A 24121-nucleotide genomic window follows, 5' to 3' on the forward strand; every position below is an offset into this window, starting at 1 on the left:
CGGATAACATTCAAAAGGGGTTCAATAGCGCAAATAAATAAAATTGGAGATAAGGGGCATCCCTGTTTTACACCACTTTTAAGAGCAATTTTTCCAGATAAAAAACCATTAATAGACACTTTGCTAAAACAATTCCCATATAATAATTTAATATATCTAATCAACTTCTCTGGACAACCCATTTTCTTTAAAACTTCTAATAAAAACTCATGTGCAACCCGATCATATGCCTTCTCGAAATCTAAGGACATAAGAGCCAAACTTTGATTTCTATCATTTATATCCCAAATAATATCTCTTAATAAAATCAACGAGTCACTAATTTTTCTCAAAGGCACCGCACAAGATTGATCTACATCTATAACAGTTTTTATTACACCCTTTAACCTATTTGCTAAAACTTTTGCATAAACCTTATAATCAGTGTTTAACAACGTTATGGGTCTCCAATTTTTTAAAAGATGTTTTTCTCCTTTTTTATGTAATAAAACAATCAAACCCTCCTCCCAGGACCTCGGGACCTTCAAACAGTTTTCTATATACTTAAAAATACCCAAAAAATCCTCTGAGATTATCTCCCAAAAAATTTTGTAAAATTCTATTGGTAATCCATTTAGGCCCGGTGTTTTCAAGTTTTGAAAGCTCTTAAATGCATTTTCAATCTCATCTTTTGTAAAATCTTTTTCCAAACTCTCTTTATCTATTCTATTAAAATTTTTGTCCAACTCTTCTAAAAAATAATTTTTCAAGGACTCATCAATTTTTTTGACAGAGAATAAATCTTCATAAAAATCCTTTGCCTTCTCTAACTTTCCTTCTAAACTTATTTCTCCTTCTAAAGCTTCAATAAAATGTTTTTTATTAGTTATTTTTTTTAAAAAATACTTAGAACACTTTTCATCTTGCTCTAGGACTTTCACCCTTGTATTAAATATAATTTTATTCCCTTTATCATTAAGAATCTTTTTAACTTGTTTTTTCAACTCTTCTATTTCATCCTCAACCTCTATACCATTTTTCCTTAGCAAAAACATACATTGAAGTTTCGCATTTAGATTAGAATATAATCGCTTTTTAACCATCGCCTTTCTTTTTCCAACCTTTACAAAGAAACTTTTTATTTGCTCTTTTGCGAAGTCCCACCATTCTGATATATCATTAAAACAACTCTTGCTTACTTTTAATTTATTATAAAAAGACTTAAACTGCTCTCTTATCATTTCATCTTCCAAAAACGATACATTCAAACTCCAGTGTGTTGCTCTTTTATTCTCTATACCACCTAAAATCAAGTTACTTATTATTAATTTATGATCTGAAAAACAATTTACTTCTGTTTTAAAACTCGGATCCCTAAAATGCTCGGATATAAAAAAATAATCTATCCTGTATTTACACCTCCTATTACTCCAAGTTATTTCATCTTCACTCTTCTTTCCACATACCTCCCATACGTCTTTTAGATTCTTTGAATTTATGAAGCCTTTCCAGTTAGAAGCCGAACTATCCTTTTTATTTCCTACCGAGCAATTGAAATCACCCCCTATAATAATCGGTTGACTTCCGGTAATAAACAGTTGTACAATATCAAATAGCTCATTTCTTTTCTGTTTTTCTGTATGCGCATACACACAAAAACACTTTAATTTTTTATCTCCTTTCTCCACTTCTACCATCAATAATCTTCCTGGATAAATTTCTTCCGAATTTATAATCTCCCATTCACCACTACACAAAAACCCCACTCCATCACTTTTTAATTCATTTCCACCCGAAAAAACTGCTTTCCCTTTCCAAAATTTCTTAAAATAATCATAATTCATTCTTTTTTCTATATTACATTCCTGTAAAAAAATGAAATCAAAACATTCATTATTTAGATAATCATAAAACGCTACTCTTTTCCTTGGGTTCTTAAACCCCTGGATATTTAGGGACATACATTTTATCATCTTTTCACATTTAGCATAGGGCTACCTCCCCTGCCCTCATCAGTGATAGATTTAAACTCCTTAATTTTCAAATTTTCTGAATCACATGAACTAACAGGTGATAACACTTCAAGCACCTCCCTCTCCACTGCTCTTTTTTTCTCATCACCTCTACTTTTTTCCTCCTCATCTACACCTTCATCCTCCCGCACACCTCTTTTTAAGCTTTTAATTTGTGTCTCCATAAATTCTTGGCCACAAGGCACTCCACTTTGACCTGCTATACTTTGCAGGGACTCCATGACACACTCTACTTCAGCCTCTACTGTCATTGGGACAAGAACTTCCGTTCCTTGACCATCCACCACTCCTTGAGGCACATCCACTCCTCTCTCTTCTGTATCTCTTCTTTCCCCTTGGGGTTGTTCATTTATTAAACCCCCACTTTGTTGCAGGTCTATAATCTGTCGCAACACCTCAACATGTTGCTGATCATCAGTATGTTGCTGTTCTTCCCTCCGATGTTGATCTTCATTCTGTTGACTTCCATCACTCTGCTGTTGTTCTCCATTCTGTTGTTGATCTTCACTTTTTTTTGGACACTCGGTTTCCTGATGGTTAGTTCCTGGACATTCGGAACACCTTTTACAGGCAACCTCCTCGTGCCCATATCTTCTACACGCCCTACAATATTTGGGCATCCCGGTAAAGAACAGATAGCCTCTACACCGATTAATGAACACAATCGGAGGAGGCCTACAGACTCCACCAAATTCACATGGGTCTTTCTTAAAGATTACATTATAAATCCTTTTTCCGTTCCATACTCCGAAATCTGTGTACCCCAATTTCTTTAGGGTCACTTTTTCGCAGAACCTGTATAGATAGGACTCCACTTCTTGGTCCGTAATAAACGGACTATACATTTGGATAGTCAAAATCCTGGATTGGAATTGAAATAATGGGGAGACTTTTATCCCCTTTAGAGCCTGATTCCCTTTATTTGTAACATAAAGGGCAAAAGCTTTTTCACAAAGAAAACCTGAGTCCAAGGTCACATCATAGATGCCTCTTGTAAAAAAACTTTGAACACAAAAAAAATCTTCCTTTTTGATATCCAAGATGGGACATAGAATTTCCCGATAAATGAAGGATAAATCCTTTACTTGCCTTACAGCCGGATCAACAAAAAAACGAAGAGTATCCTTCAAAGCGAAGTCCTCTGAAAAAAAATCCGGACGATCATCATTTTGCCTTTGATTTCTCCTTACAAACGCCATCTTCAAAGTATTTTCTCCTTTTTTCAAAAAAAGTAAACCCTCAGCGAGGATTTCGATCACTCCCAGTCCGCCAAAAAGTCCCGAATCCACGTCCTGAAACAGCAGCACTCTTCCAATAGCGAATCCCGAACCTCCAGCTGAAGGAATCACAGTATCCGTCCACTCCCAATAGCAGCAAGTCAATACAGACAAGGCCAAGAGCACGACTTCCTCTGCAATACCTGCCTCCTGACTCTCAACCACACTTGATCGAAAGCCAAAAGGCCGAGAAGCGATAACCTGAAAAGGGTTCGCAGTACAGGCCGATGGTCCCCAATGCAGAGCACTAATGAAGGCAATAGACTACTGTCCCCAGCCCAATACACAGTCCGGGAGGCTTCTTTCTCTCACAAACCGGGGAAAACGTTCGCGCGCGTCCTACGCACAGAAGTCACCAGCATGCTTCTTTTCTTGTTTGCTATCTGCATAGCTCCGCCCACACGCGACTTTTGGACACGCCTTTTCTTCGCACGAAATTCCTGGTGCGGTGCCAAAGCACGCCAAGCAGAAAGCATGATAGGAATAGTAGTGAGTGAAAGGAAAAAAAAAAAAAAAAAAGGATAACCATTGTTGATTGTGATGTCACGGCACCATTGTTGAGTGTTCCATCAGGGCCCTTGTGATGTCATCCAATAGCTGACCTTACTTGACCTCTTTGACCTCTTGACCTGACAAGGCTCTTGTGACACGCGCAGTGTTCCGTCCATTGAACAGACAAGGTAGGTCCAGCTGCATAGGAAGTGCTGGGCTACTTTTTAGCCACTAAGTAATCCAGTTCAAAAGATCCACAAGAGGGAGACACAGGCAAACTTTACTCATTTATTGAAGCACTGCAAAAGCTAAATGGTTACATCCAGCCAACTTGATACAAAAAAGGGTCAATTGACTGCCAGAGACGACTCAGCAACCCTCCGAGGTGTGCACAACAGGCCCAAATCAAACGTGGAGGAGGGGAGGTCCAAACAATTCATTCAGGTGATAAGCCAATTAACCAATCATCAGTCCTAATTGGATCCAGGGTGTGAGGAGACTGGCTGAATGGGTTGCTTGGTGCTGGAAACAACCGACAGCTGATGCAATTAGGAGATTGACAGACTAGATGCAGGTATTATATGCAAAAAGCAACACTGCACTGACTGGGCAGACAGAGGAGAAGCTGAAGGAGGCACGACACACACAACTTTCCACTTGCTTGGCTGGAAGGATGATGCTTGCAATCCATTTCAATTTCATTCTGTTTTTTCATACTGGGTTAGAAGGGGTGCACCGGTCCTGGAGGTACTGCAATACCAGGTCAATGCGTGGAGTGGACAGAGCAAGCTCTTTTTCCATCTCCCTGTTCGAAAAATCCATTTAATATATGGTCCCCAGATAGGGGACGTATCAGATATTAAACTGATAAGAACAGATTTTTTTTTTTATATTTTTATTAGAAAACTTCAGCGATACAATAATCAAGTAATCATTTTCCACAAATGAATATTCCACATACTACATGCTTTCTTTTCACCACAATTCTTTTTGTCCAACAAATAATACATATATATCTCACTTAGAAATAATTTAACACAATTTTTAACATCAATGCAATCTTTTTTGAACACAAGGATGTTTCTTACTTTCCATAACACATTTTTGGCACAGTTAACTAAGATCCACAAAACTCTTTCTTTTTCTTTTGCAAGATTATTATTTTTCCTATATAGTACAACCTCGTGATCTAAGTGATTTAGCCCGGAAATAAACTTTAATAAAGGGCCAATGTCTTTCCAAAAGGCTTGTGCATATACGCAGTTCCAAACCACATGCAGTACTGATTCGTCGTCACCACAATTTGCTCTTGGACAGGTTGCTATTGGACTTATACCTCTCCTATGTTGAAAAGATCTAACAAGGAGACATTCATGTGCTATCATCCAAGATAAATATTTGTGTTCATTCAACAAATATGCTTAATTTACCTTCCTCCATATTTGTAAACACCTATTGGTAGAGAAACTTGAGATAGGACACACTTGCTCATCTCTCCCCAAAATCCCCAACACTTTCCATAGATTTTTTAACACTGAGATATCCAGGCTGGCAAGACCATACATATTAATACACTTCTCCAAGATCATATACTGTTTGGGCGGTATTAATTTCACAGGTGTGGTGAGAGGAATGTGAAGCCATCCTCTTCTCCGAAATACATGGCCAGCTGCATACCTCAAAAAATAAGACCATTTATTATTTAAGGAAATTCCTCTGGTGCACATACAAAAAAACCGAAGATATAAGAATTTTTTTATGTTTGGCACTTGCTTACCACCATGTTTAGCAGATCTATACATAAATTCTCTCTTTAGTTTCTCTGCTTTTGAGCTCCAAATAAATTCAAATAATTTCCTTTGTATTTGTTTACAGACCAAATCATTAGGAGGAAAAACTGCACTTAAAAATAACAGAATAGGAATCAGCACAGATTTAATGATCAGCACTTTACCCTCCAAAGTAAGTTTCCTCATTGACCAGAAGCTTATCTTTTTTTGTACCTTCTCTTTGGCTATGTCCCAACTCTCTTTACCCTCATTTGTTTTGTCAAAGATCACACCTAGTATTTTGATTTTGTCATCTTGTATTTTTAGATTTGGCACTCTAATCTCTTCCCATTTGCCAATACAAAAACATTCACATTTAGACAAATTTAACTTAAAGGCCGAAGCTTCACAAAAAAACTCTGAAACTCTAATTGCTCTTTCCAAAGACCTAGTGTCTTCACAAAAAATCGTAATGTCATCCATGTAGCCACAGGTTTTGAACATAGTACCCTGGCTTCCTGGAACTGGAACACCCCTCACTACTTTATCTTTACGCAAGGAGGCTAGCAATGGTTCGATCGCACATATGAATAATATAGGGGACAAGGGGCAACCTTGCTTGACACCGGATTTCAGAAACACATTATCAGACAGAGCCCCATTAACTAATATTTTGCTAAAGGAATCTTTATACAGGAGAAGGATTTTTTGAATGAGCAACTCAGGTAACCCCATTTCTCTTAGAACCATCCACAAGTATGTATGCGATACCCGATCGAAAGCCTTCTGGAAATCTAGAGACAGTATTGCTAAGTTTTGACCTCTATCCTGGTGGTACCAAATAATATCCCTGATAACATTTAAGAGCTCACTTACACTCCGTCCTGGTACGCCACACACTTGGTCCATATTAATAATTTTATGGAGCACAGGTTTTAAACGATTGACAATTATTTTTGCTAAAATTTTGTAATCTGAGTTCAGTAGTGTGATCGGTCTCCAATTTTCCAGCTTCCCTAGATCACCTTTTTTTGGGATCAAAGACACAATCCCACTTCTCCATGACATAGGCAACAGATCACACGAGAAAGCTTCCTTAAAGATCATATATAGGTCTTCTTTGAATATCTCATAAAACACTCTATAGAACTCTATCGGGAGCCCATCTGAACCTGGCTATTTGTTATTAGAAAAGCTCTTAATTACTACAATTACCTCATTTGGTTCAAATTCACTACATAATATTTCTTGGTCAGTTTTCCCTAATTTATTCTCCAATGCAGCCAACACATCACCTGTAAAGGAGGTATCAATCAATTTATCATCAAATAGGTCTTGATAGAAGTTTTTTGCTTTGTTGAGCATACCTTCACTGGATTTTTCACCCTCCAACTCATAAATAGGCGTTTTCATTCCTACAACCTTTTTGAAAAAAAACCTTGTACATTTTTCGTCTTTCTCTATATGTTCTATTTTTGAACTATAGATGATTTCTTTACCTTTCTCATCAATAGTAACTTGTATTTTATTTTTTAGGTCAACTATCAAGTCATCAACATCAATACCAGCGGCTTTGAGTTTTAAGTAAGTTTGGAGTTTGGTATTTAAGTCTTTAAACCACTTCTGTTTTTCTCTAGGTTTCTTAACCCCTACTCTGATAAAGAATTTTTTGAACTCAGTTTTACAGTATTCCCACCACTCTAACATTGTGGGGAAGTTTCCCTTATCACCTTGTAGTTTTTTGAAAAGATAAGTGAAATCGGACTTTACTTGACCATCTTCTAAGAGGGAAGTGTTCAGTTTCCAAAAACCCTTAGTTTTACATAACCCTGGCTATTTTATGCATACAGTGAGCATTTTGTGATCAGAAAAGATATTTGACTCTAGTTTCACATTTTCAAACTGTACAATACTTGAGACAAAAATTAAATCAATTCTGGATTTGTATAAAGCATTCTCCCAGGTATACCCTGGATCATTACCATGAGCAATTTTCCATACGTCCTTCATATTAAAGTCCATGGTCAGATCTTTTAACTGCTTCTCCGTCTTGTCATTTCTGGCAGTTAAGCTACCCAATCTTACCTCTCCTGGTAGCACACAATTAAAGTCCCCAGCGATGATCAATGGTGAAGAACCAGGCAAGTAGCATTGTATTTTAGTAAAGAGATCCTCTCTCTCTTCCTTCTCAGGAGAAGCATATATGTTTAGAAGCCTAAACTCTATATTGCCTGTCTTGACATTAAGCAACAATGCTCTACCAGGAACAATGTCAATAAAGGAAACAATTTCATAATTCAGACTTTTGAACAATATCCCGATACCTGAACACTTTCTTTCATTGTCTCCTGACCAGACAGATGGTCCATGAGTCCAGTCAGATCTGAGAGTCGAATAACTCAAATCAAAGTCAATTGCACATTCCTGCAAAAAGAAAATGTCTGTACTAAGGTTAGATAAATAATCAAATAAAGCAGCCCTTTTCTCTGGGCCCTTTAGACTCCTCACATTCAAAGAGGAGATGATCATATCCTGTGTCATCCACTTTCGCTTTCAGAGAGCGATCCAATAATATCAGTAGGTGATTCAAACTGATCAATATTTCTGGGGTCTGACAAAGGTATCTCTTGTCGGGGCAACTGGGAGTCACTCTCATCAGCACTCACCCGACCACTCCTTTTGACTTGTAGCGTTGGTTGTTCCTCTTCCTCACACTGCTTCCTCTTTCGCTGATCCTCCAATTCCATGGCATCCTCTCCTCTCGTTTTCAACCTAGAGGCCCCAGCTTCCATGGGAACCCCAGATCGAGCAACGGGAGCCGCTTTCTCCGGAGGCTTTCCAGCAGGAACAGGCTTTGGCGCTGCAGGTGTACCGGCCGACTTGGTCGCGGAACTTTTCCCCACAGGAGCGCCAATCATCACGCTCTCTGTGGTTGATGTCCCGGCAACCTCCATCTTTTCAGCGTCAGAAGGCTTTTTTGCCCCCCCTGACACCACATTTGCCCAGGAGCGCTTAGGACAAGACTTAAAGGTATGGCCTTTTTCTTTACATAAATTACAGAGGATTTCCCCCTGACAGTCCGCAGCCACATGACCCTGTTGGCCGCATTTTCGGCAAGCTGGACTCTCGTTACAAGAGTCTTGTGTATGTCCATAGGATTCACATTTCCTGCAATAATAAGGCATCCCAGGATACGCCAGGAATCCACGTTTCCGCCCAATATGGAAATTAGCAGGAGGGCGGCGTAAGCCACCAACACAAGAGGTATCTTCTGTGAAGGTCACAAGAAATCTATACTTGCCAGTCCATAGGCCCATACTATTCATCACTTTACGTGCTTGTTTAACACTCTTGCAATATTGCATCAAAAACAGTCCAATATCAGACTCAGCCACGTGGGGGTCATACATGGTAACCACCACTGGGACATCTTCAGCAGAGTAAAGAAAAGCAAAGTGCAAACCTTGTAAGTCCTCCTTATCACCATAGGCACGTACCATCTCAACAACTTGGTCGCAGGCACCAGATGACTCCAGAGTAAGGTAAAAAAGTCCAGGACGGGGGTCTTTCAGGCATAGTATATCCTCCCGCTGAATCCTCAGAGCTGCAAACATGACCTTGTTAACGAAGAACTCCAGATCCACGATTCTTTTCTTTTCCTCTGCAACTTCAATGCGGAACGTATTCTTAACACGAGTCTCTCCCGGCTCAGCAAACCGTAGAGTCGCCCTTTCGGTCGTCATATTGATCGCCTTCTTTCCAGAACTCCCAACTGCGTCCGGTCAAGCCAGATATCGCAGCCAAAAGGCCGAGAAGCGATAACCTGAAAAGGGTTCGCAGTACAGGCCGATGGTCCCCAATGCAGAGCACTAATGAAGGCAATAGACTACTGTCCCCAGCCCAATACACAGTCCGGGAGGCTTCTTTCTCTCACAAACCGGGGAAAACGTTCACGCGCGTCCTACGCACAGAAGTCACACCAGCATGCTTCTTTTCGTGTTTGCTATCTGCATAGCTCCGCCCACACGCGACTTTTGGACACGCCTTTTCTTCGCACGAAATTCCTGGTGCGGTGCCAAAGCACGCCAAGCAGAAAGCATGATAGGAATAGTAGTGAGTGAAAGGAAAAAAAAAAAAAAAAAAAAAAGGATAACCATTGTTGATTGTGATGTCACGGCACCATTGTTGAGTGTTCCATCAGGGCCCTTGTGATGTCATCCAATAGCTGACCTTACTTGACCTCTTTGACCTCTTGACCTGACAAGGCTCTTGTGACACGCGCAGTGTTCCGTCCATTGAACAGACAAGGTAGGTCCAGCTGCATAGGAAGTGCTGGGCTACTTTTTAGCCACTAAGTAATCCAGTTCAAAAGATCCACAAGAGGGAGACACAGGCAAACTTTACTCATTTATTGAAGCACTGCAAAAGCTAAATGGTTACATCCAGCCAACTTGATACAAAAAAGGGTCAATTGCCTGCCAGAGACGACTCAGCAACCCTCCGAGGTGTGCACAACAGGCCCAAATCAAACGTGGAGGAGGGGAGGTCCAAACAATTCATTCAGGTGATAAGCCAATTAACCAATCATCAGTCCTAATTGGATCCAGGGTGTGAGGAGACGGGCTGAATGGGTTGCTTGGTGCTGGAAACAACCGACAGCTGATGCAATTAGGAGATTGACAGACTAGATGCAGGTATTATATGCAAAAAGCAACACTGCACTGACTGGGCAGACAGAGGAGAAGCTGAAGGAGGCACGACACACACAACTTTCCACTTGCTTGGCTGGAAGGATGATGCTTGCAATCCATTTCAATTTCATTCTGTTTTTTCATACTGGATTAGAAGGGGTGCACCGGTCCTGGAGGTACTGCAATACCAGGTCAATGCGTGGAGTGGACAGAGCAAGCTCTTTTTCCATCTCCCTGTTCGAAAAATCCATTTAATATATGGTCCCCAGATAGGGGACGTATCAGATATTAAACTGATAAGAACAGATACTACACTTGATCTTAGCCAAAAGGCCGAGAAGCGATAACCTGAAAAGGGTTCGCAGTACAGGCCGATGGTCCCCAATGCAGAGCACTAATGAAGGCAATAGACTACTGTCCCCAGCCCAATACACAGTCCGGGAGGCTTCTTTCTCTCACAAACCGGGGAAAACGTTCACGCGCGTCCTACGCACAGAAGTCACACCAGCATGCTTCTTTTCGTGTTTGCTATCTGCATAGCTCCGCCCACACGCGACTTTTGGACACGCCTTTTCTTCGCACGAAATTCCTGGTGCGGTGCCAAAGCCCGCCAAGCAGAAAGCATGATAGGAATAGTAGTGAGTGAAAGGAAAAAAAAAAAAAAAAAAAAAAAGGATAACCATTGTTGATTGTGATGTCACGGCACCATTGTTGAGTGTTCCATCAGGGCCCTTGTGATGTCATCCAATAGCTGACCTTACTTGACCTCTTTGACCTCTTGACCTGACAAGGCTCTTGTGACACGCGCAGTGTTCCGTCCATTGAACAGACAAGGTAGGTCCAGCTGCATAGGAAGTGCTGGGCTACTTTTTAGCCACTAAGTAATCCAGTTCAAAAGATCCACAAGAGGGAGACACAGGCAAACTTTACTCATTTATTGAAGCACTGCAAAAGCTAAATGGTTACATCCAGCCAACTTGATACAAAAAAGGGTCAATTGCCTGCCAGAGACGACTCAGCAACCCTCCGAGGTGTGCACAACAGGCCCAAATCAAACGTGGAGGAGGGGAGGTCCAAACAATTCATTCAGGTGATAAGCCAATTAACCAATCATCAGTCCTAATTGGATCCAGGGTGTGAGGAGACTGGCTGAATGGGTTGCTTGGTGCTGGAAACAACCGACAGCTGATGCAATTAGGAGATTGACAGACTAGATGCAGGTATTATATGCAAAAAGCAACACTGCACTGACGGGGCAGACAGAGGAGAAGCTGAAGGAGGCACGACACACACAACTTTCCACTTGCTTGGCTGGAAGGATGATGCTTGCAATCCATTTCAATTTCATTCTGTTTTTTCATACTGGATTAGAAGGGGTGCACCGGTCCTGGAGGTACTGCAATACCAGGTCAATGCGTGGAGTGGACAGAGCAAGCTCTTTTTCCATCTCCCTGTTCGAAAAATCCATTTAATATATGGTCCCCAGATAGGGGACGTATCAGATATTAAACTGATAAGAACAGATACTACACTTGATCTTAGCCAAAAGGCCGAGAAGCGATAACCTGAAAAGGGTTCGCAGTACAGGCCGATGGTCCCCAATGCAGAGCACTAATGAAGGCAATAGACTACTGTCCCCAGCCCAATACACAGTCCGGGAGGCTTCTTTCTCTCACAAACCGGGGAAAACGTTCACGCGCGTCCTACGCACAGAAGTCACACCAGCATGCTTCTTTTCGTGTTTGCTATCTGCATAGCTCCGCCCACACGCGACTTTTGGACACGCCTTTTCTTCGCACGAAATTCCTGGTGCGGTGCCAAAGCACGCCAAGCAGAAAGCATGATAGGAATAGTAGTGAGTGAAAGGAAAAAAAAAAAAAAAAAAAAAAAAGGATAACCATTGTTGATTGTGATGTCACGGCACCATTGTTGAGTGTTCCATCAGGGCCCTTGTGATGTCATCCAATAGCTGACCTTACTTGACCTCTTTGACCTCTTGACCTGACAAGGCTCTTGTGACACGCGCAGTGTTCCGTCCATTGAACAGACAAGGTAGGTCCAGCTGCATAGGAAGTGCTGGGCTACTTTTTAGCCACTAAGTAATCCAGTTCAAAAGATCCACAAGAGGGAGACACAGGCAAACTTTACTCATTTATTGAAGCACTGCAAAAGCTAAATGGTTACATCCAGCCAACTTGATACAAAAAAGGGTCAATTGCCTGCCAGAGACGACTCAGCAACCCTCCGAGGTGTGCACAACAGGCCCAAATCAAACGTGGAGGAGGGGAGGTCCAAACAATTCATTCAGGTGATAAGCCAATTAACCAATCATCAGTCCTAATTGGATCCAGGGTGTGAGGAGACTGGCTGAATGGGTTGCTTGGTGCTGGAAACAACCGACAGCTGATGCAATTAGGAGATTGACAGACTAGATGCAGGTATTATATGCAAAAAGCAACACTGCACTGACTGGGCAGACAGAGGAGAAGCTGAAGGAGGCACGACACACACAACTTTCCACTTGCTTGGCTGGAAGGATGATGCTTGCAATCCATTTCAATTTCATTCTGTTTTTTCATACTGGATTAGAAGGGGTGCACCGGTCCTGGAGGTACTGCAATACCAGGTCAATGCGTGGAGTGGACAGAGCAAGCTCTTTTTCCATCTCCCTGTTCGAAAAATCCATTTAATATATGGTCCCCAGATAGGGGACGTATCAGATATTAAACTGATAAGAACAGATTTTTTTTAAGTTGATAGCGTCAGAAGACGCAGTATATTTGAATTCATATCAAATTATATTTTGCGCTTCATCATCCGATAATCAACAATTTTTTTCTTTTTATTTGTAATTTCCAATTTTTTGAAAAAATAATAATAATTTTTACATAAAATAAAGACAAACATAACATAAATTCCCTCACTATTATAACAAGCAAATCTATTCTTTCCTATCTTCACAAATTATCTATAGTATCCTTCATTTTAACTCTTTTCTTCTCATCTTCTCCTAATTCTTCTTTCTTGACAACCATACTATAACTTCGTCTTACAGGACACCAAATTGACTGTTCTATTTCTGCATAATCTTTTCTAGACATTTCTTTTTCTTTGACATCTTCTATTTTCTTTTCTTTCATACTTTTCTTTTCAAAGCTATCACAACCAGTCACTTTCTTCTCAAAATTACTACCTACAATCACTTTGTTTTCAAAACTATCACCAACAGTCACTTTTCTACTATTCCCTTGGCTATTCCTTACTTCAAATCCATTATCTTCTCCTTCTGTTCGTTTTACCTTTCTTTCACTTTCTTCTTCCATTTGTTCTTCTTTTCTTGTAGCTTCTTCCTCTACACATTCTTTCCTTCCATTTTCCCAATAACAGAAACCTTTTCTTCCATCTATACTTATTCTTCCTTCCAAAAAACCAAACTCTCCTTGTTTTGCCCAAACTCGAAACCTTCTCTTACCATTCCATATACCAATAGCGTTCAAATAATCCTTGTCAAACATTACAATCAGTCCCTTACTTTCCAGATATTTTTTCACTTCTTCCATCTCCACAAACGGGTCTTCCATTCCTACAACCAACTTTCTTGACGCTCCAAAACATGAAATGAAAACCTCTACCTCGGGGTACGAAACATAAACGTCCTTCCACTCCATGAAAAAAGACAAACATTTCTCCTCAGATGGTAGGGTCACATCAATCATCTTCCTCTTGAAATCTTTCTGCATACAAAAAATCTCTCTTCTTTCAATGCCTCCAAACTTCTTCAGTATCAACGAAACGTATCTTTCGCTCCATCCCATTCCAGGTTCTTTCTTGCATAGGAACCGTAAACAGTTCCTTTTCTTCGCCAAATCCATTTTGCCAGATCTCCTCACAGGTTCTCAGAAATCCGATCCTTTCCTGATCTCTCAGGACTGCCCCCTACAGCTATGTGCAGTGACAGGGGTGATCGCTCCTCGTTGCCCCGGGACTAAGCCGTCCCCCCAATAGCAGCACAGGGTCCAACTGCGGCTATAAACCACAGCCTTTCCCTGAGGCAGAGGGTCCGGGTACCCGGGGCACCTCCGGCCAAGACCAGTGCAGCACCTCTCGATACTACACTTGATCTTAGCCAAAAGGCCGAGAAGCGATAACCTGAAAAGGGTTCGCAGTACAGGCCGATGGTCCCCAATGCAGAGCACTAATGAAGGCAATAGACTACTGTCCCCAGCCCAATACACAGTCCGGGAGGCTTCTTTCTCTCACAAACCGGGGAAAACGTTCACGCGCGTCCTACGCACAGAAGTCACACCAGCATGCTTCTTTTCGTGTTTGCTATCTGCATAGCTCCGCCCACACGCGACTTTTGGACACGCCTTTTCTTCGCACGAAATTCCTGGTGCGGGGCCAAAGCACGCCAAGCAGAAAGCATGATAGGAATAGTAGTGAGTGAAAGGAAAAAAAAAAAAAAAAAAAAAAAGGATAACCATTGTTGATTGTGATGTCACGGCACCATTGTTGAGTGTTCCATCAGGGCCCTTGTGATGTCATCCAATAGCTGACCTTACTTGACCTCTTTGACCTCTTGACCTGACAAGGCTCTTGTGACACGCGCAGTGTTCCGTCCATTGAACAGACAAGGTAGGTCCAGCTGCATAGGAAGTGCTGGGCTACTTTTTAGCCACTAAGTAATCCAGTTCAAAAGATCCACAAGAGGGAGACACAGGCAAACTTTACTCATTTATTGAAGCACTGCAAAAGCTAAATGGTTACATCCAGCCAACTTGATACAAAAAAGGGTCAATTGCCTGCCAGAGACGACTCAGCAACCCTCCGAGGTGTGCACAACAGGCCCAAATCAAACGTGGAGGAGGGGAGGTCCAAACAATTCATTCAGGTGATAAGCCAATTAACCAATCATCAGTCCTAATTGGATCCAGGGTGTGAGGAGACTGGCTGAATGGGTTGCTTGGTGCTGGAAACAACCGACAGCTGATGCAATTAGGAGATTGACAGACTAGATGCAGGTATTATATGCAAAAAGCAACACTGGACTGACTGGGCAGACAGAGGAGAAGCTGAAGGAGGCACGACACACACAACTTTCCACTTGCTTGGCTGGAAGGATGATGCTTGCAATCCATTTCAATTTCATTCTGTTTTTTCATACTGGATTAGAAGGGGTGCACCGGTCCTGGAGGTACTGCAATACCAGGTCAATGCGTGGAGTGGACAGAGCAAGCTCTTTTTCCATCTCCCTGTTCGAAAAATCCATTTAATATATGGTCCCCAGATAGGGGACGTATCAGATATTAAACTGATAAGAACAGATACTACACTTGATCTTAGCCAAAAGGCCGAGAAGCGATAACCTGAAAAGGGTTCGCAGTACAGGCCGATGGTCCCCAATGCAGAGCACTAATGAAGGCAATAGACTACTGTCCCCAGCCCAATACACAGTCCGGGAGGCTTCTTTCTCTCACAAACCGGGGAAAACGTTCACGCGCGTCCTACGCACAGAAGTCACACCAGCATGCTTCTTTTCGTGTTTGCTATCTGCATAGCTCCGCCCACACGCGACTTTTGGACACGCCTTTTCTTCGCACGAAATTCCTGGTGCGGTGCCAAAGCACGCCAAGCAGAAAGCATGATAGGAATAGTAGTGAGTGAAAGGAAAAAAAAAAAAAAAAAAAAAAAAGGATAACCATTGTTGATTGTGATGTCACGGCACCATTGTTGAGTGTTCCATCAGGGCCCTTGTGATGTCATCCAATAGCTGACCTTACTTGACCTCTTTGACCTCTTGACCTGACAAGGCTCTTGTGACACGCGCAGTGTTCCGTCCATTGAACAGACAAGGTAGGTCCAGCTGCATAGGAAGTGCTGGGCTACTTTTTAGCCACTAAGTAATCCAGTTCAAAAGATCCACAAGAGGGAGACACAGGCAAACTTTACTCATTTATTGAAGCACTGCAAAAGCTAAATGGTTACATCCAGCCAACTTGATACAAAAAAGGGTCAATTGCCTGCCAGAGACGACTCAGCAACCCTCCGAGGTGTGCACAACAGGCCCAAATCAAACGTGGAGGAGGGGAGGTCCAAACAATTCATTCAGGTGATAAGCCAATTAACCAATCATCAGTCCTAATTGGATCCAGGGTGTGAGGAGACTGGCTGAATGGGTTGCTTGGTGCTGGAAACAACCGACAGCTGATGCAATTAGGAGATTGACAGACTAGATGCAGGTATTATATGCAAAAAGCAACACTGCACTGACTGGGCAGACAGAGGAGAAGCTGAAGGAGGCACGACACACACAACTTTCCACTTGCTTGGCTGGAAGGATGATGCTTGCAATCCATTTCAATTTCATTCTGTTTTTTCATACTGGATTAGAAGGGGTGCACCGGTCCTGGAGGTACTGCAATACCAGGTCAATGCGTGGAGTGGACAGAGCAAGCTCTTTTTCCATCTCCCTGTTCGAAAAATCCATTTAATATATGGTCCCCAGATAGGGGACGTATCAGATATTAAACTGATAAGAACAGATTTTTTTTAAGTTGATAGCGTCAGAAGACGCAGTATATTTGAATTCATATCAAATTATATTTTGCGCTTCATCATCCGATAATCAACAATTTTTTTCTTTTTATTTGTAATTTCCAATTTTTTGAAAAAATAATAATAATTTTTACATAAAATAAAGACAAACATAACATAAATTCCCTCACTATTATAACAAGCAAATCTATTCTTTCCTATCTTCACAAATTATCTATAGTATCCTTCATTTTAACTCTTTTCTTCTCATCTTCTCCTAATTCTTCTTTCTTGACAACCATACTATAACTTCGTCTTACAGGACACCAAATTGACTGTTCTATTTCTGCATAATCTTTTCTAGACATTTCTTTTTCTTTGACATCTTCTATTTTCTTTTCTTTCATACTTTTCTTTTCAAAGCTATCACAACCAGTCACTTTCTTCTCAAAATTACTACCTACAATCACTTTGTTTTCAAAACTATCACCAACAGTCACTTTTCTACTATTCCCTTGGCTATTCCTTACTTCAAATCCATTATCTTCTCCTTCTGTTCGTTTTACCTTTCTTTCACTTTCTTCTTCCATTTGTTCTTCTTTTCTTGTAGCTTCTTCCTCTACACATTCTTTCCTTCCATTTTCCCAATAACAGAAACCTTTTCTTCCATCTATACTTATTCTTCCTTCCAAAAAACCAAACTCTCCTTGTTTTGCCCAAACTCGAAACCTTCTCTTACCATTCCATATACCAATAGCGTTCAAATAATCCTTGTCAAACATTACAATCAGTCCCTTACTTTCCAGATATTTTTTCACTTCTTCCATCTCCACAAACGGGTCTTCCATTCCTACAACCAACTTTCTTGACGCTCCAAAACATGAAATGAAAACCTCTACCTCGGGGTACGAAACATAAACGTCCTTCCACTCCATGAAAAAAGACAAACATTTCTCCTCAGATGGTAGGGTCACATCAATCATCTTCCTCTTGAAATCTTTCTGCATACAAAAAATCTCTCTTCTTTCAATGCCTCCAAACTTCTTCAGTATCAACGAAACGTATCTTTCGCTCCATCCCATTCCAGGTTCTTTCTTGCATAGGAACCGTAAACAGTTCCTTTTCTTCGCCAAATCCATTTTGCCAGATCTCCTCACAGGTTCTCAGAAATCCGATCCTTTCCTGATCTCTCAGGACTGCCCCCTACAGCTATGTGCAGTGACAGGGGTGATCGCTCCTCGTTGCCCCGGGACTAAGCCGTCCCCCCAATAGCAGCACAGGGTCCAACTGCGGCTATAAACCACAGCCTTTCCCTGAGGCAGAGGGTCCGGGTACCCGGGGCACCTCCGGCCAAGACCAGTGCAGCACCTCTCGATACTACACTTGATCTTAGCCAAAAGGCCGAGAAGCGATAACCTGAAAAGGGTTCGCAGTACAGGCCGATGGTCCCCAATGCAGAGCACTAATGAAGGCAATAGACTACTGTCCCCAGCCCAATACACAGTCCGGGAGGCTTCTTTCTCTCACAAACCGGGGAAAACGTTCACGCGCGTCCTACGCACAGAAGTCACACCAGCATGCTTCTTTTCGTGTTTGCTATCTGCATAGCTCCGCCCACACGCGACTTTTGGACACGCCTTTTCTTCGCACGAAATTCCTGGTGCGGTGCCAAAGCACGCCAAGCAGAAAGCATGATAGGAATAGTAGTGAGTGAAAGGAAAAAAAAAAAAAAAAAAAAAAAAGGATAACCATTGTTGATTGTGATGTCACGGCACCATTGTTGAGTGTTCCATCAGGGCCCTTGTGATGTCATCCAATAGCTGACCTTACTTGACCTCTTTGACCTCTTGACCTGACAAGGCTCTTGTGACACGCGCAGTGTTCCGTCCATTGAACAGACAAGGTAGGTCCAGCTGCATAGGAAGTGCTGGGCTACTTTTTAGCCACTAAGTAATCCAGTTCAAAAGATCCACAAGAGGGAGACACAGGCAAACTTTACTCATTTATTGAAGCACTGCAAAAGCTAAATGGTTACATCCAGCCAACTTGATACAAAAAAGGGTCAATTGCCTGCCAGAGACGACTCAGCAACCCTCCGAGGTGTGCACAACAGGCCCAAATCAAACGTGGAGGAGGGGAGGTCCAAACAATTCATTCAGGTGATAAGCCAATTAACCAATCATCAGTCCTAATTGGATCCAGGGTGTGAGGAGACTGGCTGAATGGGTTGCTTGGTGCTGGAAACAACCGACAGCTGATGCAATTAGGAGATTGACAGACTAGATGCAGGTATTATATGCAAAAAGCAACACTGCACTGACTGGGCAGACAGAGGAGAAGCTGAAGGAGGCACGACACACACAACTTTCCACTTGCTTGGCTGGAAGGATGATGCTTGCAATCCATTTCAATTTCATTCTGTTTTTTCATACTGGATTAGAAGGGGTGCACCGGTCCTGGAGGTACTGCAATACCAGGTCAATGCGTGGAGTGGACAGAGCAAGCTCTTTTTCCATCTCCCTGTTCGAAAAATCCATTTAATATATGGTCCCCAGATAGGGGACGTATCAGATATTAAACTGATAAGAACAGATACTACACTTGATCTTAGCCAAAAGGCCGAGAAGCGATAACCTGAAAAGGGTTCGCAGTACAGGCCGATGGTCCCCAATGCAGAGCACTAATGAAGGCAATAGACTACTGTCCCCAGCCCAATACACAGTCCGGGAGGCTTCTTTCTCTCACAAACCGGGGAAAACGTTCACGCGCGTCCTACGCACAGAAGTCACACCAGCATGCTTCTTTTCGTGTTTGCTATCTGCATAGCTCCGCCCACACGCGACTTTTGGACACGCCTTTTCTTCGCACGAAATTCCTGGTGCGGTGCCAAAGCACGCCAAGCAGAAAGCATGATAGGAATAGTAGTGAGTGAAAGGAAAAAAAAAAAAAAAAAAAAAAAAGGATAACCATTGTTGATTGTGATGTCACGGCACCATTGTTGAGTGTTCCATCAGGGCCCTTGTGATGTCATCCAATAGCTGACCTTACTTGACCTCTTTGACCTCTTGACCTGACAAGGCTCTTGTGACACGCGCAGTGTTCCGTCCATTGAACAGACAAGGTAGGTCCAGCTGCATAGGAAGTGCTGGGCTACTTTTTAGCCACTAAGTAATCCAGTTCAAAAGATCCACAAGAGGGAGACACAGGCAAACTTTACTCATTTATTGAAGCACTGCAAAAGCTAAATGGTTACATCCAGCCAACTTGATACAAAAAAGGGTCAATTGCCTGCCAGAGACGACTCAGCAACCCTCCGAGGTGTGCACAACAGGCCCAAATCAAACGTGGAGGAGGGGAGGTCCAAACAATTCATTCAGGTGATAAGCCAATTAACCAATCATCAGTCCTAATTGGATCCAGGGTGTGAGGAGACTGGCTGAATGGGTTGCTTGGTGCTGGAAACAACCGACAGCTGATGCAATTAGGAGATTGACAGACTAGATGCAGGTATTATATGCAAAAAGCAACACTGCACTGACTGGGCAGACAGAGGAGAAGCTGAAGGAGGCACGACACACACAACTTTCCACTTGCTTGGCTGGAAGGATGATGCTTGCAATCCATTTCAATTTCATTCTGTTTTTTCATACTGGATTAGAAGGGGTGCACCGGTCCTGGAGGTACTGCAATACCAGGTCAATGCGTGGAGTGGACAGAGCAAGCTCTTTTTCCATCTCCCTGTTCGAAAAATCCATTTAATATATGGTCCCCAGATAGGGGACGTATCAGATATTAAACTGATAAGAACAGATTTTTTTAGTTGACTATCCCCTCGCGGGGACGCCATATTTATTAAAAGAATTTACAAAATTTTAACAATTATCACATAAATACAGAAAAAAAATTAAATACATAATCAAAGGATGGCATTAAAAATGAATAAAATTATCTTATATTACAGAATTCCATTCACTTAAAAACCATTTATTTTCTACCGCAGTATTAACTTTTTTCTCAATTAAAAGATAAATATACATTTCACTAAAACAAAATCCCAGAACATCGTTGACGGATAAAACCTCTCTTTTAAAAACTAAAATATTTCTAGCCTTCCAGAGGGCTTCCTTTGCGCAGTTCATCGTCTTCCATGCCACAGCCTCTTGGCAGGCTGTTGGGCATTCCAAAAGACCGTATAGGATCATATCGTAAGTGAAGTCTCTCAGGCCTGCCATCTTCCTTAAAAGTGGGAGCACTCTTCTCCAGAAATCCTGGGCAAACGGACATGACCACAGTAGATGTTGAACCGTCTCTTCTTGTTGACAATTATTCCTCGGACAGATGGCAGACCTTACATAGCCTCTTCGGTATTGGAATGCCCGGCATGGAAGACACTGATGAACACAATTCCACGCCAAGTCTTTCTGGGAATTAAAAAGATAGGAGATGTTAATAATTTTCCAGATTTTTTTACATTTGTCTTCTCTAAAATTCTTTATATCACAAGTTATCTCCTTCATTTTTATTTCTTTTATTAATTGTTTACTGTTTTTAAGCTCATTTATATTTTTCTTCTTCAAATTAAAAGTTGACACTATCTCTTCTAAAATCTTATAACTTACTGGCAAATTAAAAGCATAAGGAACTGATAAAATAGTTTTGAACCAATTAAACTTACGCATAAAAAAACCAGTATTAAAACGAACATAATAAGACCAATAGTGTTCTTTAAAAAGAGCGTTAAAACAGAAACTAAAAAATTTTATCAATAAAAATCTCTTAAAATCTGGAAAATCTTTGCCGCCTTTCCCTTGGATTTTCATGACGTCTTCTCTTTTCAATTTCTCCATCTTTGAATTCCAGAAGAAGGTAAAACAGCTTTTATTAATTTTCTTCAATACATTCATGGGAGGGGGAAACACCATACTTAGGTATAATAAAAGGGGAAGAATGATCATCTTAATAATTAAAATTTTCCCCTCCATTGTGAGTTTCCTCATACTCCACATGTTTATTTTTTGATTTACCTTCTTTTCCACCATGCCCCAACTAAAAAAACCATTATTAGACTCACTGAAGGAGACACCTAAAATGGTGATAAAATCAGACACAGGGATATTAATATCATGTAAAACCATACTTCCAATATTTAAAATGTTACTCTTATTAAAGTTCACTTTAAAACCAGAAGCACTACAAAAGAACTGAACATGCCCTAAGGCTTTCCGGAGTGATAGGGCGTCCCTGCATAAAACCGCCACATCGTCCATATACCCCACCGCTTTGGCCTCTAGTCCCCTTCCACCGGGCAAGGGCACTCCGCGTATCGCTTTATCTGTTCGCAGCTTACATAAGAGAGGCTCTAATGCGCAAATAAAAAGCAGTGGGGACAAGGGACACCCCTGCTTCACTCCGGAATCTAAAATTACTTCCTGTGTCTTAAAACCATTAATTAAAATTTTACTTGTGCATTTATTATAAAATGCTTTAAGAGACAATAAAAACCCCTCGGGTATACCCATTTTTTCTAAAACCTTAAAAAGATAAAAATGAGATACTCTGTCAAACGCCTTCTCGAAGTCAATAGATAAAATGGCTAATTTACCTTCTCTTGACTTAGTATCATCAATACAATCTTTAATAAGGTTCAGGTTATCCCATATGCTTCTTCCTGGGATTCCACAGACTTGATTAAAATGAATAATTTTAGAAATTACCCCTTTTAACCTATTGGCGCAGATTTTTGCCATGATCTTATAGTCTGCGTTAAGAAGGGTTATTGGTCTCCAATTCTTCAAATCTGCCTTATCACCTTTCTTATACAATAAGGAGACCTCACCCTTCCTCCAGGACTTGGGTAAAACCTTTGAATAAAAAACCTCACTAAAAAGGCTAAAAAGATCATCTTTTAAAAGGTCGTAGAATTTGACATAAAATTCTATGGGTATACCGTCGGGGCCGGGTACCTTACCCGTCTTAAAACTCTTTGTTGTCTCTAAAACCTCCTGCTCCGTTAAACCTCGGGATAAAATCTGTTGCGAGGCAGGATCTAAAACCGCAGTAATCTCCTTCAGTGAGTCCTGTAAAATAGACTGATCCACAGACTTTACATTAAAAAGTTCAGAATAAAAACAATGTACTTTATGTAAAATGCCTTGTATTTCCTTAATTCCGTCTATTTCATTAATAGCTTCTTTTTTGTTATTAATTTTTTTAAAGAAGTATCTAGAGCATTTTTCGTTTTCTTCGGTGTGCCTCACTCTGGATCTAAAAATTAATTCTTTCCCTTTTTGCTCTATACATTTTGTAATTCCTTTCCTAAGATTTTCTATATCACTCTTCACATCCATACCATTGTCTCTGAATTTATACAAGGTTTGTAAACGGGTATTAAGATCTTTAAAGGAGTCCTTCTTCTCTCTTGCTTTCTGGGTACTTTTATTTATGAAAAAACTTTTTATTTTTTTCTTCATTTTTTCCCACCAGCTACTAATAGAGATATTTGGACTCCTTACCCGTTTACATCTTGTATAAAAACTTTTAAAATCAATAATAGTCTGTGGATCGTCTAAAAGAGAAACGTTCAATTTCCATGATTTTTTACCAGGAACCTTATTAAAATTATGTTTAATAATAAATAATAAGATTTTGTGGTCGGAAAAAACATTGGTTAAAAGCTCGCATTTAAAAGGCAGTAGCTGATCATTACAAAAAATAAAATCTATTCTAGAACTGCAGTTGACATTACTCCAGGTAACGCCGGCAACCTCTGGGGCATCTTTATTGCATTCTTTATAGACGTCAAGGAGTTTAAAATCATCAACCAGATTCTTCAAGATCCCAGAGGTTTTATCATAATTCCTGCTGGTAGATGAAGTTTGCCGACGTTCCCCCTTCATAATACAATTAAAATCTCCTGCAACAACACATGGTTCAGAGGTATTGATAAAAACAGATAAAATTTCTAGCATGTCAGCTCTTTCGTTTTTATCAGGAGAACCATAAAAATTTAAAAACTGCCATTTAATACCATTGATAAAAGCTTTGACCAATAAAATCCTACCTGGTAAAATTTCATTAAAATCATCAATTAAAACGTTCCCTTTAAAAAGTATGGCGACCCCACCTGATCTGGACTCATTGGATCCAGACCAGATGGATGGTCCGTGTTGCCAATCTTCTTTATAGCTTTTGTATGAGCTTGTATGGGGAATGCCACATTCCTGCAAGAAAAACACGGATGCTGTCATTGTGGTTAAAAAATTAAAAAGAGCAACCCGTCTATGTTTAGACTTGACGCCCCTCACATTGAGGGAAACTCCCTTTATTTCGGCATCCATGATATTCAT

The 24121-nt window shown here is 41.0% G+C and overlaps 7 non-coding genes and 3 pseudogenes across 7 annotated transcripts; all 10 read right to left on the reverse strand.

Annotated features, from left to right (window-relative positions):
* Positions 1 to 4506: 4506 nt before the first annotated feature.
* Positions 4507 to 4705, reverse strand: LOC120983528. Its single transcript, XR_005775103.1, has one exon. It is a non-coding gene; the product is annotated as a U2 spliceosomal RNA (small nuclear RNA).
* Positions 4706 to 10395: 5690 nt separating this feature from the next.
* On the reverse strand, positions 10396 to 10586 carry LOC120983611. The gene has a single exon (XR_005775153.1). It is a non-coding gene; the product is annotated as a U2 spliceosomal RNA (small nuclear RNA).
* A 1026-nt stretch (positions 10587 to 11612) lies between these two features.
* LOC120983623 lies at positions 11613 to 11803 on the reverse strand. The gene has a single exon (XR_005775164.1). It is a non-coding gene; the product is annotated as a U2 spliceosomal RNA (small nuclear RNA).
* A 1027-nt stretch (positions 11804 to 12830) lies between these two features.
* LOC120983514 lies at positions 12831 to 13021 on the reverse strand. Its single transcript, XR_005775089.1, has one exon. It is a non-coding gene; the product is annotated as a U2 spliceosomal RNA (small nuclear RNA).
* Positions 13022 to 14245: 1224 nt separating this feature from the next.
* LOC120983580 lies at positions 14246 to 14387 on the reverse strand (annotated as a pseudogene).
* Positions 14388 to 15413: 1026 nt separating this feature from the next.
* Positions 15414 to 15604, reverse strand: LOC120983485. Its single transcript, XR_005775062.1, has one exon. It is a non-coding gene; the product is annotated as a U2 spliceosomal RNA (small nuclear RNA).
* Positions 15605 to 16631: 1027 nt separating this feature from the next.
* LOC120983515 lies at positions 16632 to 16822 on the reverse strand. The gene has a single exon (XR_005775090.1). It is a non-coding gene; the product is annotated as a U2 spliceosomal RNA (small nuclear RNA).
* Positions 16823 to 18046: 1224 nt separating this feature from the next.
* On the reverse strand, positions 18047 to 18188 carry LOC120983581 (annotated as a pseudogene).
* Positions 18189 to 19215: 1027 nt separating this feature from the next.
* On the reverse strand, positions 19216 to 19406 carry LOC120983497. The gene has a single exon (XR_005775073.1). It is a non-coding gene; the product is annotated as a U2 spliceosomal RNA (small nuclear RNA).
* Positions 19407 to 20433: 1027 nt separating this feature from the next.
* Positions 20434 to 20637, reverse strand: LOC120983543 (annotated as a pseudogene).
* Positions 20638 to 24121: the final 3484 nt, after the last annotated feature.

Source organism: Bufo bufo, unplaced genomic scaffold (assembly GCF_905171765.1).
Source record: "Bufo bufo unplaced genomic scaffold, aBufBuf1.1, whole genome shotgun sequence".
Lineage (NCBI taxonomy): Eukaryota > Metazoa > Chordata > Amphibia > Anura > Bufonidae > Bufo > Bufo bufo.